The following is a 13,126-nucleotide window of genomic DNA, read 5'->3' on the forward strand; positions in this document are numbered from 1 at the left end:
GTAGATTCACTCTTCCTATGCTTATCTGGAGTTGATATTGTGGAATGTAGGATTCCACAATATCAACTCCAGATAAGCATAGGAAGAGGAAATAACCACCTTCAATAGATATTTTAACCGTGGTAAAAACCTATCTACCTCTTCAGACAAACTCCGCCATCTTATTTCATATGAGTCGGTCGACGTACCAGGGCAAGCTTCCGTCCTATCAAAGAATGAGAACGGATTCTTGATGCAAGAATCGCAACAGGATGTAAGCAATGTAGTCTGGCCCTCAACGCTATATATTGTTAGACTCACTGGTGGAACGAGAAAACTCAGAAAGCAACACATCGAAATATGCGCTTTTCAAGAAAGTCGATGATATAGGACCAAGAGATGCGACATAAAGTGTAAACGCAGTAAAAACGGCTCCTCTACTATAGTAGCCCACGTACTTAATATGGTGTCCGTGTTACCTAAGCACTGCAGCCTGATATAGACCTAGACCCCAGGATTTACTTCTTTACCACCTATGCGCACCCAGAGATGCCTATCTGATACCAAGGTAGATGCAGCTGATGTCAACAAATGCTCCTCAGCACTGGCCGTTGACCGCTTTGGCTGAAACAACGCAAGGAATCGATTAATCCGGCGTGAGTTGAGAGGCGATGATGTCAGGAGAAAGAATAACGAGCTTAGCATAAACCTGTAATTGAACCAAAAACATGATATATGATACAAACATACGGACATACAAATCATCGTTGTTTCTTTGTTTTCTTATGCCGAGCTGGCGGGGAACTTCATTTAATAGACTCGCCAGAAAAGAAAACGCAGTGACGTCATTGAGCGAGCAATTTGAATCTTATCTAGGTGAACGCATCCAGTTTAATGTTTGTTACTTGTTACTTTTCAAGTGATCAATCCGTTTTTAACAGGAAAGTGGGAAATTGATGCATGAACGGACAATTCTTCAAATTACTTTAAGTTTCGGCAGTAATGGTTTGAAAGGCTAGCAAAATTTGCACTGAGCGGGATTCGAACCTTGAATATTCTGCGATATCTCTTCTCTTTTGGCTTGATTTGAATTTGAATAATAGTGGCACAATTCTAACGTAATCGTATATTAAGATTAAGATTAGAGTTAAAGTTTAAAAACTATTAACTTACATTGATATGATCCTCACAATTTAAACCTGACTCCAAGGAAACTGGATTCCTTCGGAACATAGCGATCCACTTCTTCCGAAAATCTCCTTTCGGAACAGCCAAAAATGCTTTCTGCGAGGTTTTACGTAGTTATTTGTGCAGCAAGGCGCGAAACAATATTTCACTGACCTCCTTAGCATTTCACGATGCAAATTAATCTTGACAGTTTTATATTTTTATGAGTAACTGCCAGTTGCCGGGCTGCTGAAGTTTCTTGGATCGACTTGTGACGTGACACAACATGGCGCGGACTTTTCAGTCTGTTTGAATTTGGTTGAAATTTAAAATGCTGATGATTTCAATCACACAATTTTTTTTAAAAACTGTCTTTGGGAGTTTTGTTAGATTGCACCATAGAAATTGTTTCCGTCATTAGTGAAAATAAGGCGGGGAGTCTATTCTACACGACATTTCCTTATGTAATATCGCACCCTTTATTGTATTCATTATCCTATCTTCAATTTCCTATATTATATCCAGACTCCGTAATATTATTATAGAAATTCAAAATGTTTCCCCAAAACCACCTACTTCAAATTTTCCAAAACCGTGGACCTATTCAATAATCAATTATTACATTTTTAAGGTATTGTGTGAAACAAAATCTTATTAAAATCTATTCAATATCTGTCTGTCCGTCACATCCTATTTTCTCGGAAACGGCTGAATCTATTCTCATGAGTTTAGATGAGAAAGTGTCCTCCTCCCTTTACATATAGCAAATGGCGCCATTTTGTATTTAGTCACAAAATATGGTTATGTGGAGTTTCAAATGAAAGAGCTCGATTAGTACTTTCTGAAACTGGTCTTATTTGTTATATTGAGTGAAACATAGAGGAGTGAGGACTCAAAATATGTGCCCCAAGAAGTGAAACAGGTCTCGTTCTTAGAACCTATCCAGTCGAAAAATCAGAAAAAAAAACACAATGGTATATTTAAAGGAAATCTCTATGCTAAATCTCTGGATCTCATTCCGATATCTACTCAAATAAAGTTATTAGGTTGTTGCACATGAAATGGCCGATTTGTTACGAAAATTTGAAACGATTGTACAGCTTACCAAGAATCTATTTAATTAATCAAAATAGGTGCCATCCGATTCAAAATACTTCTCCCAGCGAGATACAAGAGCGTATATGCCAGTTTCGTAGAAGTCCAATTTTCAGGGGTTGATAAACTCGTTGAAGGCAATTTTGATGACTTCTTGTTTCCTCAACTGTTATTCCGCCAAAAAGTGATCCAAATGCTTAAAAAGGTGGTAGTCGATTGGCGAAAGGTCCGGTGAATATGGTGGATGAGGCAGAGTCTCATACTGTAATTCGTTCAACTTTTGAACCGTTGTTCTGGATTCATGAGGTCGTTCATTGTCATGAAGGAGTATCACATCATCTCTGTTGATTAATCTCGGCCGTTGAATACTCAATTTTTGGTGCATTTCCTCGAGTTGGGCTCAGTATTTCTGTGCATTTATCGTTTCTCTAGGTACCAAGAAAGAATAGTTGATAACTCCAGCTATCGACCACCAAACAGTCACCATTACCTTCTTCGGATGGAGGCTCGGTTTCGGCATATGCTTCGGTGGCTCATCAGCATCTAGCCATTGTGCTGATCGGCGACGATTGTTGTATAATATCCAATTTTCATCACATGTCACTATACTGTGCAAAAAGGAATCGCTTCTGTTGCAGGAGAGTAAAAAACTTCAAATTTCCATTTGAAGCGCCATGTTTAGCTCCGTAAGGGCTTGATGAACCCATTTGTCGAGATTTTTCACCTTTCCAAGTCATTGCAAGTGGCGGGAAACTATCAAATAGTATACGTCCAGTTTCTCTGCAATGTATCTCACAGACTGACGTGTGTCGGATTCGACTAGCAAACGCAACTCGTCGTTATCAATCGATGGTCCAGGATGTCAACATGGCTCATTTTAATGGTTTACGTCACCTAACCGGAATTTTTCGAACCACCGCCGTGTGGTTCGTTCGCTTACCGTATCAGCTCCAAATGCGCTGTTAATGTTTCTGGTCGCCTCCGCTGCTTTATGACCGAGTTTGAACTCATACAGAAAAAGTATACGTTCTTGGCTCTTTTCCATCCTTTTTTCCTTTTTATTCACTGTTATCACAACGATGGTCAAAACTGAAATGACTCCTTGATTAAATGTAGCGCCAACTGGTGGTGGTTTGATACAGCAAAGTTGCAACTAACTTCACTCGATTACCAAATCAGCCATTTCATATGCAACAACCGAATAATATAATAACTTATTACTATATTTTAGGAATTTACCCGAAAAACGCCTTAATTTCATCGTAGAAGTGGCAGATTTTGCATTGGTATAAGGAATAATATAAGAGGGCATGACAAACCTAAACTTGCGGTTTAATCCAGGGCAGAGGCAACTCACCAGGCGCTGCCTCACCTCTGCTCTGGGAGCAGCATGACCCAAATGGTTACAAGGCGGTATTTGCTCCATTTTACTAATTCAAAAGCACGTCATGTGTACAAATTATAACAAACACAAATCCGCCTTATAAAATTGTTAGACCCAAGACGGCCGAGACAAAACTAAAACTTTTGTTTAAAAATCTAGGGATTCCTAAGTCCGCCATCCACTTAATGGCAGACCAGGCCAGTTGGAAAACAACATGCTTTCGCGGTTATGGTCCACGGAATCCTCATCCTTAGGCAAGCACCCAAGTTGCAAAATTTATGACTTGCGGCTTCGTCCATTGTATTTCGGTTTGGACGAACAGGAAACTCGGTTCCCGTCAGTCTTCTTTGCTTTGGCGGCGAAGGAGTTTATATGAAAAATTAACAAAAATCTAGCTACAGCCTAGCTTACACTCAAACTATGGGCAGTTTAAACTAGGATATAATTCGTACCCTTGCCGTGTTTGCGATTATATAAAGAAAATCCTTTTGCACCTTTTGCAACTTTCAGTACGCTGCTCCCAGAGCAGAGGTGAGGGAGCGTCTGATGAGTTGCCTCTGCCCTGGAGCGTTAGTCGTCTTTCTTTTGTTAACTTGGGCGCTCAGCCCCAAACTTGGTCCATACAAATTGAGAATAAGTTTCTCACTATTTGGTCTGATCCAACATCAAATAAATGTGAACTTGGTATCCCTCATATGCCAATCAAAAAAAAGTTACTTATTTAAAAGGGGGGAAATATTTCGAAAATATATGAATAATGAAAGGAGAAAGCGAGTACCTTAAGACAAGCTTTGCTAAATAGCAAAATTCGAACCCAAAGCAATAACAAAATACGATGAAGTAGAAACTTGGCCGAGGCTATAAGCGGTTAACGTTTATTTTTCTCGGATGGACTTAAAAAAGTTTCCAGTAAACTTTCAAAATATAATAATATACTGTTATTAACTTTATCCAAGCGGCTTTTTTCTGAGATTTTTCGGATGGCCAGATTCTGTGAATGGTCCTGAGAATGATCATTTTGAATGAATGTGACACTTTGTGCCAAAAGGAACTGTTAAATATATTCAAGGCCGGTCGGTCAACTATCTCATGACGTTTGCAGAAACGCAAAGTTATGGACATTCAAAGTTTTTCATTTCATGTAAATTAATTCCACTCTAAGAGGTGTATGACGTCATCACCACATAAAGTGATGTTATATGAACGAAGGGGTCATTTTAGTTTTCCTTTGTAGGTTATGTATATATATGTGCTAATCGAGTCTGCGGGTTATGCCCGACAGGATAGACATGTATGTACGTTAGTACCAGTGGTATTTACTTTAAGTACATATATGTGTGTTTGCTTTTGCTCACGGAATATAATGAAAATACCTTAGATTAATTTAGGTGGGCAACGTTTGTTTATTTAGGGTTAACACAATATTTATGTCTTTGATATGTATGTACATACATATGTATATCTGGAGTTTAGCAATTAATGAAGAAGTATTTTGCGTTTTTAACTATGTGTATGGAAAGCCCTGCATAGAGAGTTCCTCATATAAGATAAACACAAAACCTTTATACCCGAGCGCCTAGCTTCCGGTATCCCGACTTGTTTCTAATAGTTAGCATCATAATGTTAAGTACATATCCATTCCAGCGCGCGATTAAATGTATTTTGCCTAATGCATCTGCACAGGCGGTAGAGAAATTTTATTGTATGTAACCCTCCCAAGGGGGGGGAGGGGATTCTTTTCTTTCTGGTGTCGAGCAATAATACGATCATATGACGAGGATTCAGTTTTCGGGAAGCACATTTTAGACTGAAATGGAGAAAGTTTTGTGCGGTGCATTGTAAGTGAAGAGTGAGTTAGAGAGATGTCATTTTTTTGCGATAAATATAGGATATTTTTTCCAAAATTCGTGGAGTGCTAGGTGGATGTGAATAGTGAAAAGAGTGTCCTGCGCCGTTTCTTCCAGCTCGTTGCTTTTCTTTTGAATAATCAACAGCTCTCAAATATTCCGAGGACCATCGGAACTCAGGATCAGTGGCATAGGTAAAACCCCTTTCCACTTTAACGCGCCGAGTATCGTTCGACTGCCAACGACCGTTAAAAATATCAAACGGGTATACAATATGCTATATGCAGTGATTAGACAGTTTGTAATGATATTTCAATCTTTTCTTGAAATGGTATTTATAATTCAGTTCTCGGATTATAGCCGAGTGATTTGGCTTAATGGTTAGAGCACTAGGCTGTTGCATCGGAAGGTCGCGATTTAAACTTTACTGGTAGTAGAGGAATTGGTACCGTGAATGTCTGGATGCCCCCCACATTTTCTTCTGTAGAGTACCATTGCAGTCTTAAAGCTTTAATACGCTTGAAGACCCAGATTCAAATAAATTGTATCCCCAATGATTGAATTGATAAGACTGACTAGGCCTGACCAATATGCGAGGCCAGATAAAACCAGCAGGATGACTCGGAAGACCATTCGATGTCAACAACGGTCTACGACAAGAGGATGCCCTATGATGCGTCCTCTTTAACCTGAGCCTGGAGAAAGTGATCCGTGATGCTGAGGTAAATACGATGGGTAACATCCTCTTTAAGTTCACCCAACTACTGGCATGCGCTGAGGATATCGACATCATGGGAAGAACCACCCGAGACGTACAAACTGCTTTCATCCAGATCGAACAGTCGGCTCTAGACCTTGGGCTGCACATCAATGAAGGCAAGACAAAATATATGGTAGCAACGTCAGCACCGAAAACCAACCAACCAACAACATCAAAACGCACTGGTCAAACGGGAAGAATAAAGATAGGAAACTATAACTTTGAGGCCGTTGATAATTTCTCCTATCTAGGGTCGAAAATCACAACCGATAACAGCTACGACGGTGAAATCCGCGCACGGTTGTTGGCTGCCAACAGAGCTTATTTTAGCTTACAAAACTGTTTCGCTCACACTCCTCACCATAGGGTCAAAGCTCTTACTGTACAAGATAATGATCTTGCCAGTCCTCATGTATTCCTCGGAGACTTGGGTTCTTAGCAAGAAAAATTACGAACTCTAGGCCGTGTTCGAGAGAGGAATCTTCCCAAAAATTCAACGCAATCTATTAGCGATACCATGACCATCAGGTTCACTTAATCCGTATGGATGAGGGTGATCCAGCCCGGAAAGTCTATAAGGGCAATATCTATAGTAGAAAAAGAAGATGAGGCAGACCCTGCCTAAGACGGAGCGATGGCGTAGGTGAGGATGCCAGACAGCTTTTGGGGATATCGACCTCGACGCAAAACAGGGATATCTGGAGTTTCTTATTAAGGCAGGCCTAGGCCGGATACCAGTTGTTGCGCCGATGATAGTGATGATGAATGATTATTATTATTAAATACATTATGCGAAATTGGACAAAAGCACGCTTTCTCGAAATCAAGCGGGAAATGCTTATATCAGCTCCACGCGACTGCTGGTTGAGTAACATAATTTTCTGATACGCGATACTTTTTATTGCACATCAAACGTCGGCAGTTTTATCAAGTCAACGTACTACACGCCTCTTGATAATGCTTCCAGCTAAACAAGTGTGGTTTGAATATATATTGGTATCATAAATATAAATGTGTCTGGATGACTCAAGTGGTTAGAGCGCAGGGAGCTCGTAATAGAAGATCGCGGTTCAAATCTCACAGGCATTGGGATTTGTTATCATGATTGAAGGTCGGCTGACTGGTAAAGCTCAGCTGTTAACTAATTTCTGAGTCAAATCAGGGTAGCAATCTCAGGCGAGGGCAATGCTGACCACATTACTTCCTACAGTGTACTATAGTGTACCGTTATGGTCTTGAATGAAGTGGTCTAACACACTACCAATATAGATTGTTGCGCCAAATATTATTAATAACTCGCATGCAGCGCCTATAAGCGTACGTAGTGTATATTAAAAATCAATTAGTTTTTTTAACCTGAGATGTCCTCCTCTTCTTTCTAACTCCCCGTATGTAACAACACTCACGCATCAGCAATGGGTATTTTCAAAGGCCACGTTTCATTAACAACTGAGTTAAAAGAGTTGACGGTTGACGACATGATCCATCGTGCTTCTTCCCTTTCGATCATGGCATTGGAATCACGAGTTTTCTAGCTTCATGCGTGGTCGAGCCAATACTTTTTCCCCATTCGGCTTAGCGTTTCCTTGTAAATTCTTGCGGTTTTGTGTTTCAGGCTCTAGAGTAATCTCAATACACCGAATGAAAGACACAGGGAAATTTTATAAATAACGTGAGAAGGATTCAACATCCTTCTCGAGTTCCAAGCCTAGCGAGCATAGAGACTCTTCAGAGACATATTAAAATTGGTTTACTGCCTGTCTGCTGATCTGTCTACCTGACTGACTCTTTTGTGTATTATGACTAGAGGACATTTTAGAAAAACATTCCTACTACAGGGTTCATGAATGAAGTGAATCATCTAATCTGAATCGGTACTGGTATTTCCTGCAACCACCATACCCTAACAGGAATAGTGTGGGGTGGTAGTTAATTGCGTTGGTAGCTTCACTCCACAATTAAGGAAATCAGTGTCATGTATTCTTTTGAGATAAATTCACTCCACTTTTCCCTCCCTCTTGACAGAATATCCATTGACACTATTCCCGCAATAACACACGCTTCCATGTTTGAAATTGCCTTAAAAGCACCGCACTCTCTTAGCGCCATTAAGAACTAAATCATAATCGCTAATGCATCCTCCCATCGGGGCTGCTTATAATAGTGTAGAGCAAACCAGTCCGGCCACAAGTAATCTGCGGTTGTATCTTCGGCCTCCAATGTTAGGCATCATCCGTGGTAGTGAATCGTCAGCTTTTTCTGTCTTTTCACAGGCATCGTCCAGGGTGTACCTTGAAATTGATCTTTGCATCTATCTTGCCCATCGTCATGTTAGTAACCAACTTTGAAGTGATTCTGTGGCTACCAACTAGACCATTTCGCCTCCTTTAAACTTAGCAAACATCTTCTCAATGGTTGATTTTCCTGGTTCAAAATTCGAATGTTCATCAAGCCAAGCCTTGGCTTCAACAGTCCTTTTTTCGCCAAAAAAACAATGCTTTATTAACACACGAAATTCCTTTTTATCAATTTTCCTCAAACTAACATAAGTAGCTTCATTTAAAATGCTCAATCTCATAACATATATTTCGACAGCTGTCAAATTTGTACACGTATCTTTTGAAAGTTAGGGTTAACTACAAATCATATTAATTCAATACTAATAGCGTCACCTGTGTGTTAACCCACCTAGTACACATCTTACTTTTCCATTCATTCACAGGTACTAACTCCATATATTTAAGGTCAAAATATTCCAGTATGAAGTTCCGTGAAACTAACTTGAAGAAATTATCTACGCCCAGGATTTAATAGTAATTTCCCCAAATCCATGAAAATTAGGCGAACTTTGAACTTTAAACAAGCCAGTAAAATGATCTTCACATTTCTTCTTTCTGAGCCAAAAGAGTTTTGAAAGTAACTTTGTCAACCTCTTAGAAATTGGTTAAAACTTCTAAAACACCCGCGTGATTTTGAACGAAACAAAAGCTGATGCAAAAATTCGATTTAGCCCCGAGAAAGTAAACAGTCAATGGATTTCGATGAATAATACAATAAACTTTCGGGGCTGATTAGAGATCAGTTGTCTCAAAATCAGCGCATGAAAGTCAAGGTTACAATTTTTAATAAGTAATAAACCCAAGAGCAAATGGTTAATTCTAGAGGTAGTAACTACGACCTTTTCTAAAACCATAGCATTTACGTCCTTCGAAACGATTTTTAAGTTCGGTCGTACCTTTTGTCAATGAGTGCGTTGGCAATTTCTCAACATAACACTGGCCGTAGCCAATAAATTTCTCTGTTTGAAGAAAACGAAAATCAAAACTACCCTATTATCTTGAAGCGACAACCACAATAGAATCTAGGTTGCCTTGTGAACGAACACAGGTGCAGCTTTGGCTGTATGGGAAAGCGAGAGTTAAGTTAGTTAATTTTTGGCCTTCATAATTGTCCTGGCAAAAGAACCATAGAGAGTATAATAATAACAATCGTTGAAGCGACAATCCAATTGGATCGGGTTATGAAGCGTGTTAGAGCACTTCATTCAAGACCGTAACGCTACATAACAGTACACTGTAGGAGGCATTGAGGTCAGCATTGCGCCCGCCCGTGATTATTATCCTGATTTGATTCAGTTATTCCTTCACCGTTAAGTCGACTGACATCCAACTTCAAATACGATCCAAATCTATCTGCCACCTGTCATATTTGAAACGCGAGCCATCCGGACACAGAGTGTGTAATGGTTCCAGAAATTAGGAATCTCAAAATGAACTTTCAACTCTATTAGGTAGTTCAGGAGCCTGATTCGACTCCTTTATACTTCGCTCCCTTTCTCCCCGAGACAAAAATATGCACTTTTTGATCCTGACTCAAATTCTCGTACATAATCCCGGAAGCCAAGAACAAGGTAGAAAAATCTTGGGCGGTTTTCTCCCTCATTTCATATTCCTTCTTCCGCACTGTGCGCGTCCTGGGCCAGTCATGAAAAGATGTTTCTGCCTTCCGAAATGACAACAACCGTCCCACCAATGATCTTACTATCCACGTCGTTGTTTTCACCCTTCCAGCATCTGACTGTTTGTCCCTAAAAGGGTCATATTCCCTCTTCCTATGTTTATCAATTTATACGATTCCCCCCCCCCCCTCCCTTTTGCTACCAGTGCCGCTTAGAGGCAATAACAGGTGAATATTAAGTTGGGATAGTCAAAACAGGTCAAAATTTCTTCCTGTAAGAAGAAACGTTTAATCGAAATAAAGTTTCCCTAATCCGCGACTCTTAGATTTCCTGCATTAATAATATTCACCACTCGATCGGCGGTTCAGCGGATGTGTTCCTTTCCTCTGTCATGATCGGAATTCTCAGGGAGTATGCGTTGTGGCCAACTTCTATTTCAGAGATGACTAGTGGAACGTCTAGGGTCAAGCAGTGTACTACAGGACCCAAACCCCCATACCCTTGGAAATCAAATGAACGTGCAATTTAAAAAATATAAAAATAAAACAAAAATATAAACAATCGGGACCCCCTACCAAACACGAACTCGCTCTCCAGGCACCAAGATCAAGGTTGGTCTACTTCGAAGACCGCAGCCAATAAAGGCACTGCTCAAAAAGCAGGGAGAAGCAAAAGTACCTCTGAGATCAGTATATCAAACGTCAAGAAGGAAACAGTCCTCAATAGTGCAGATGACAAATGGTACCCGCGTTATATAAAAGAAGACCTGAAAGAAGAAGAGGCGCTGAGGAAGCTCAGGACAAACCTAAGCCTTCAATATCAGAACCAAGAAAGAAACAGCCGAGATCAGCCCACAGGTGGAGAATGCTTCCAAGAAACCCAAACTCGACCGCAATAGGGGGGAATACTGGACAGGTCAGCGGTGAAGGCAGGAGTCAGGAGAGTTGCCATTAGCTATGGTAGTGCGGTCAAGGGCATGCAACTTTCGACTGGCCCTACTGCCGAAATCATTTATGTAGCAAATATTCACTCGTGAGGAGCAAGAAATTTGTTATATTATTCAAAGGACATGGAGGCTGGCAAAAATGGTCTTCATTCCGAAAGCGGGTAAAAACGAACTTTCCTATAGCTTATAAACAACTATATTAGGATAACCGTGCTAATTTGCAATCCCTTACATCAGTGTCAGCACGCTTATCGGGCACGTTGGTCAACCGAAATTGTGCTATATCAGCTAACGGATGTATTACGGAATGCCATAGAAAGGGTCTTTGAACATCGAAGGAGCGTTCGCTGACACAACGCACACAAAGACACAAGATGCCTACATTCCCTTGATCTTCTGTGTACTCAGCATGTTAGAAAGTAGGCAAATAGAAGTACCGACAGATACAAATTATGTTGTAATGAACATTACTCACGGTTGTCCACAGAATGGAGTACTATTACAGCTTATGTAGAGCATGTTAGGGGATGAACCCCTAGGAGAGCTGATAAATGCTGGAACACAAGCCCTGGGTTACACCGACCACGTTGTTTTAATCTGTAGGGGCAAATATGAGGATACCCTATCTGATTGACTAAACTGTACTAAGAATTACTAGTAACTGATGCAAGTGGGGATGTGCATTAATCTAGCCAAATTCACCATAGTGACATTCAATAGGCAGCGAAAGCTTGGTCACCTGAAAGCATTAGGTTACCTGGGATGGACTTGAAGTGAGGAACTGAGGATATTTGAAAATTACACTAGACTAAAATTTACTGTGAAAAACGCATATTGAAAGGACGTGTTGGAAAGCTACAAGGACTCTGATGGCTTGCAGGTCCATGGAAGGAAAAAAATGGGGATGCACCCCGAAAATGCTGCACAGAATATACACTGAAATAGTAAGGCTAATGATTACCTATGAGGGCAGAAAGTTGTACAAACTCTAAAGACTTCCTTGCGTAAGAAGTATCAGTGCGGCAATGAGGACATACCCAAAAGCATCGCTGAAGGTCCTTCTGGTAGTAGCTCTTCTTCATATTCATAGACAGATGCATGCAAGGAACTCGTTCATAATGACTGGAAGTATCAGTGAGGCGAGGCACTGCCTAGATTCAAGGAAAATTGGAATTTTTCCTAGGAGGTACCCCGAATTACTAACGGAATAACATGACATCGAGGTTTCATTTCGATGAGGAGTTTGAAAGAGTTTGATGTTACAGGGCAAGCTGGGAAAGCGTGGCAGTGACATGCGGCTTAATCCAAGCCGTCAGCAACTAATTACCTACTACACTGACGAATCTCGCCACAGCAGAGGGACCAGGCACCGGGGTCACTGGTGCAAAAAGAACTGACTTTGAACCAGTGGATAAGCACACTAGCATATTCCAGACGGCACTGTATACCAATGACAGATGTGCCTTCAACCTCCAAAGAGGCTGTATGAGGCAGAACATTACTATTTTGACCGACTAGCAAGTGGCGATGAAGGCGCTTAGCTCCATCCAAATGAACTCCAAAACGGCATGGGAATGCCTTGAGAGGGGTTTCAGGCCATTTTCGAAGGCAATGACTGGTCAGGATGCTAACAGGAACGCCTCTACATGGACCGGAATCCTTCTGTGGAATCGAAAACGAGTTCATATCTACGACATTGCAGAATGAAGAGGAACGGCTCAGGGAACTATGCTGGGCGAATCTACCACTCAAAGGCCTTAAAAGATTGATTAGACCTCACCAAGAAGACATTAAAGTATCACCTAGGAAAACTGCAAATATTTACGGACACCGCCTGCAGGTTCTGTGCGGAATGTGGCTAAACCTCAATACCTGTTTTGGAACAATGTAAGGTATTTGTGCAAAGTAGGTCGTGGTACCTGAGAGAATACTTAATACCAAACGTCAGGTTGAAATACTTGGAAGTAGATAATATATTAAAATTCTTGTC

The sequence above is a fragment of the Hermetia illucens genome, chromosome 3, assembly GCF_905115235.1.
Source record: "Hermetia illucens chromosome 3, iHerIll2.2.curated.20191125, whole genome shotgun sequence".
In the NCBI taxonomy this organism is placed as follows: domain Eukaryota; kingdom Metazoa; phylum Arthropoda; class Insecta; order Diptera; family Stratiomyidae; genus Hermetia; species Hermetia illucens.